The sequence below is a fragment of the Perca fluviatilis genome, chromosome 21 (genome assembly GCF_010015445.1).
Source record: "Perca fluviatilis chromosome 21, GENO_Pfluv_1.0, whole genome shotgun sequence".
NCBI classification, from domain to species: domain Eukaryota; kingdom Metazoa; phylum Chordata; class Actinopteri; order Perciformes; family Percidae; genus Perca; species Perca fluviatilis.
This window is the reverse complement of record NC_053132.1, coordinates 2,657,461-2,662,460: the sequence shown is the minus strand read 5'-3', so window position 1 is coordinate 2,662,460 and position 5,000 is coordinate 2,657,461. Positions and strand designations below refer to the sequence as shown.

The 5,000-nt window shown below is 41.0% G+C and overlaps 1 protein-coding gene and 1 pseudogene across 7 annotated transcripts in view; one reads left to right on the top strand and one right to left on the bottom strand.

The window, feature by feature from the left end:
• The window catches only part of LOC120551584, a 24,180-nt pseudogene extending 22,222 nt beyond the window's left edge, over positions 1-1,958 (bottom strand).
• Positions 1,959-4,657: 2,699 nt separating this feature from the next.
• The window catches only part of LOC120550714 (NLR family CARD domain-containing protein 3-like), a 17,367-nt gene continuing 17,024 nt past the window's right edge, over positions 4,658-5,000 (top strand). For 3 of the 7 annotated variants that reach the window (XM_039787463.1, XM_039787461.1, XM_039787458.1), the window contains exons 1-2: positions 4,658-4,827; positions 4,995-5,000. The exon at positions 4,995-5,000 is cut by the window's right edge and continues 88 nt beyond it. The gene's annotated coding sequence lies outside the window, so the exon portion shown is untranslated. The remainder of the gene's footprint in view (positions 4,828-4,994) is intronic. The other 4 variants (XM_039787464.1, XM_039787462.1, XM_039787465.1 and 1 more) reach the window with 2 other exon arrangements.

Genomic DNA, 5,000 nt, shown 5'->3' with positions numbered 1-5,000 from the left:
ACAACTTAATACCACAGGTTTCACACTTATTTATGGAATCCATGGTCAATACACCTCCTTTATATGAAAGTATACCTAAGAGTATACCTAATTTCTCAGAATGTGTGTGTCTCTGTATGTGTGTCTCTCTGTGTGTGTGTGTGTGCGTGTGTGTGTATGTGTCTTTGTCTTTCTGTGTGTTGGAATTAGCAGCAGCAGGTGTGTGTGTGTGTGTGTGTGTGTTGTTATAAGCAGCAGCAGTGTGTGTGTGTGTGTTGTTATTAGTAGCAGTGTGTGTGTGTGTTGTTATAAGCAGCATCAGTGTGTATGTGTGTTGTTATTAGCAGCAGCAGTGTGTGTGTGTGTGTTGTTATTAGCAGCAACAGTGTGTGTGTGTGTGTGTGTGTGTTGCTATTTAGCGCAGTGTGTGTGTGTGTATGTTGTTATTAGCAGCAGTGTGTGTGTGTGTATATTGTTATTAGCAGCAGCAGTGTGTGTGTGTGTGTGTGTGTTGTTATTAGCAGCAACAGTGTGTGTGTGTGTGTTGGTATTAGCAGCATCAGTGTGTATGTGTGTTGTTATTAGCAGCAGCAGTGTGTGTGTGTGTGTTGTTATAAGCATCAGTGTGTGTATGTGTGTTGTTATTTGTAGGCGTGTGTGTGTGTGTTGTTATTAGCAGCAACAGTGTGTGTGTGTGTGTGTGTGTTGCTATTAGCAGCAGTGTGTGTGTGTGTATGTTGTTATTAGCAGCAGCAGTGTGTGTGTGTGTGTGTATATTGTTATTAGCAGCAGCAGTGTGTGTGTGTGTGTGTGTTGTTATTAGCAGCAACAGTGTGTGTGTGTGTGTTGGTATTAGCAGCAGCAGCGTGTGTGTGTGTGTGTATTGTTATTAGCAGCAGTGTGTGTGTGTCGTTGTTTGTGCTTAGCTGTTTGTGTGTGTGTGTGTTGTTATTAGCAGCAGTGTGTGTGTGTTCGTTGTTATTAGCAGCTGTTTGTGTGTGTGTGTGTGTGTGTGTGTTGTTATTAGCAGCAGTTTGAGTGTGTGTGTGTATGTGTGTGTTGTGTATGTGTGTGTTGTTATAAGCAGCAGCAGCAGTGTGTGTGTGTGTGTGTGTGTTGGTATTAGCAGCAGCAGCAGCAGCAGTAGTAGTAGTAGTAGTGTGTGTGTGTGTGTGTGTGTGTGTGTGTGTGTGTGTGTGTGTGTGTGTGTGTGTGTGTGCTGGTATTAGCAGCAGCAGCAGCAGTAGTAGTGTGTGTGTGTATGTGTGTGTGTGTGTGTGTGTGTGTGTGTGTGTGTGTGTGTGTGTGTGTGTGCTGGTATTAGCAGCAGCAGCTTCAGCAGCAGCAGTAGTAGTAGTAGTATGTGTGTGTGTGTGTGTGTGTGTGTGTGTGTGTGTGTGTGTGTGTGTGTGTATGTGTGTGCTGGTATTAGCAGCAGCAGCAGCAGCAGTAGTAGTAGTTGTATGTGTGTGTGTGTGTGTGTGTGTGTGTGTGTGTGTGTATGTGTGCTGGTATTAGCAGCAGCAGCTTGTTGTGAAACGGCAGTCAGAATAATTTGAATAATTGTTGCATTAACGGCTTCAGCAGCAGCAGCAGCTCTTTGTGTGTCTCTACCGCTCCGTGTGTTAAACACTAACCAGCCGGTTCTGAGTAAAGAGAAAGCCCGCGCCAGTGCCTGGCATTGTTTGGTGCCATTTTCAGTGTATGTGTCGTTAGCATGTAATGTGGCTAGCAGCTAGCTAGCTTACTTACTTAGACGACCACCCTCTCCACTTCACCAGATACTCAAACTTGCCCTGCGGAAAACAGACACAAGATGTCAGAAAAATGTCCGGAGAGGAGACGGGTCTCCGCGGGGCCGACAGTCCGGGTTTCTCTTACCTTTCTCGGCCGTTTGCTGAGGATGCATTCCGCATCAAATACCTGGCCGACTGTGACCCCCTCCATTACTACAGCAGCAGCCCCTTCGCTTCGAACGAGCGCGGAGGGCGCTTTTGACCCACCTCGCCCACCGTACTTTGCTATAAATCACATCAGAGACGCTTTACGTCACGCTGTTACGTTACTAAACAGTTGTAAACATAAACATTCAGTGAAAGTGAAAGCTTCTTTTAATATAATTCACCCATTCATTAGTTTTCTATACTAAAAGCTATTAAAGTTATAGAAAAAGTACTTATTACTGAAGAATAGCTTAATTATTTTTCTTGTATTTGTTTTATTCTTATATTATTTGGTTTTACGTTTGCATTCTTTGTGTATGCATCTGATCCTTGATAATACTGTATAATATTTTGAGCCATATTGTTTGTTTGTACTTTTGTTTAAAAAAAAAAAACGTAAACAAAGTAATTGGCTCCTGATTGGCTCCGAGTTGATTTCCTGTTACAGTGTTTGTGAATGACATCATCTTCTGACGGAGGGTTAACAAAGGGGCCAGGCTGTTGCCTAGCAATGGAATTCCATTGAAAAGGTATCTTCACATTTATTACCTCTGTATAAACATATTATGTTATACTTTCAGTATACTGCAGTAAAAGTACTATATGTATATATATATATATATAGGGCTGTTTATGTTTTAATGCGTTTACATTAACGCATTAATTGCGATGTGATTAAGGGCCAAGCATAACGCGTTTGAATTTATTTTCACTTCACTCGGCTTCGTGACTTCCTCCTTACACATCCTCCTGCTGCAGGCTGCAGCATGATGGACAAATGCAGCATTAAACACAATTCTGAATGGAGCTTTTTATTTTCCAGAACTCCCGGACGGGTCGTAGACAAGTCGAAAACCATATGCACATTAATGTGTAAAGCCGAATTAAAATATCACCAAAGCACGTCAAGCTTGAGCTACCGCCTACAGCTACGCATAGTCCAGTTATCGTGACTCAGGTTGATGCTAGTGGGCTCAGGCAAAGCACTATTTTGGAGAGTGCTAGTCGCCGACCTGTTGATGAAACCAAATCCCCCAAAAATGACTCCAGCTCTTGTGAAATGGGTGGCCTGTAAGACACGGAGAAAGCAGCCAAACTAGAACTGCTGCAAAGTGATGCAATGTGATCACTGGACGTCAGTGAGTTATCAAAACTTTTTAGGAGTTACTGCACACTATATTGACTCTAGATTCACATGTGTGACTAGATTCACACATTTTTCTTTTGTTTACAGTAAATAAATAAATAATAAACAAATACAAATCTTAAAGTCAAGTTCATTAAGTCACTTTCTTTGCATTCATTTGATTCCCAATCAAGATACACTGGTAAGAATTGCTTTCCATTGTTAATATGTACTTAAAAACAGTTCTGCAAAATGCAAATACAGGGGGTACGTGAACTTTTTCCAAAATGCTCATTTAAAAATATGTCATGCATTATTCCTAAAAGAATTCAACTATAATAATGAATGAATTAAGTGATGGATTCTGAACATTTGAAATGTAGCATTTAAAGGTTTCTCAGTTACAAGTTGTTGTTGTTTAGTAAATATATCATTGCAGACACTGTGTATTGTTCCTCTTTTTTAGTTTTTCTGGGTCAAAATATGAAAATCCCTGATGTTTTTGAAGCTTTTTTGAGATTAAACATGCCCCAGTTGTCTGTTTGTTTCTGTCTTCCTGTAAAGTGTTCATGGACTGTGTGTAACTTTAAGAGACAGTTTGTTCTTGTGTGTAAACTGAAGGGAGGAGCAAAACAGGGAGGGGACTGAAAGGTAAAGGTGTGCCAGACTCCATTTTACACTTGACAGAGCAGAGGACAACAGGCTGTCTGATGCAGTGTTAATACTCTCATTATTGATTCATCTGCTGATTTTTTGTCCAATAACATATTAAAGTCTGTTATACAGTAAGTCAGAAAAATAGAAATCAGCATCCTAGAGTCTCCAAATGTTGCCTCCCTGTTTTCATTTCCTGTTTTTCTGAGCCATCACAGCTGCTTAAAGAAGTGTGTCACTGCTGGGAAGATTACCTTCTCATAAAACTGGGCTGTCTTAAATACATTTTAAAATTTGTGTTACATGACCAGAGAAAAACAAGAAAAAAACTATTGCTCAAGAGGAAGTGTAGAAAACCTACAACTACCAGAATGCACTGCGCCACACTGGACCAAAAAACGCTTCCGCTGGTGGATGACACAATGCGAGCACGTCCATATTTGATTTACCGACAAATGTTCTCATATTACACACAGTTGAGAGAGAGAGAGAGAGAGAGAGAGAGACAATTGTCTAAATAAACAGTATTTTTTTTTAACCAGATACATACAAAAATACACTTGAATGAAATAGGGAAGAGCTAAAGTTATTGTTTTAATATATATCAGCATTTCTTTCTTGAAAACAAAGTGAAGTTTTACTTTGAGAAATTCATGGATGTAGAACTAGCCTAATCTAAAAGAATATTTTGAGATTCAAAAGAAAATATCCCTTCTCATATATAACTAAAAAATACACATGGTTTTGACTGTGTGTGTTTGACAGGCAATGCGACAAGCGGGCGCAATCCCATAAAACAGTCCGTGGAAAGGAAAGACTAGTAGGCCTATTTACACTATTTGATATAAATCGGCCTGTGATTAGGGACAGATGATACCACAGTCAGCTGATCTCATTCAGTTACACGGCAGGGATACAGCAGTGCACATAATCTCCATGGTTACCACACATTGATCGCCTGGCGTTTAATCGCGGAGCGTTGTCCGCCTGTTTGTTCACATGAGATCCATGCGACTACGCAGGCCAAGAGTCGCTCCCCGTGTGAAAGCCCTCAAGAGAGCCCTTCTGTCACATCTACTGCAGTCAGATTCGCTGTGTCCCCTCGGAAGGAATCACTGCACATGGGTAGGCACTTGTAATGCCATTTCGAGCATGGTTAGAGGCTACAAACACGTTTAAAACTTGCCCTGTTTAGGCCCGTTGGGTGCTAATTCTAGCCGGAGGATAACACGGTGTAGGTAGCACAGATTGTTTTCATTTTTCTTGCTACTGACAGCACTCCAAATTTACAGACAACT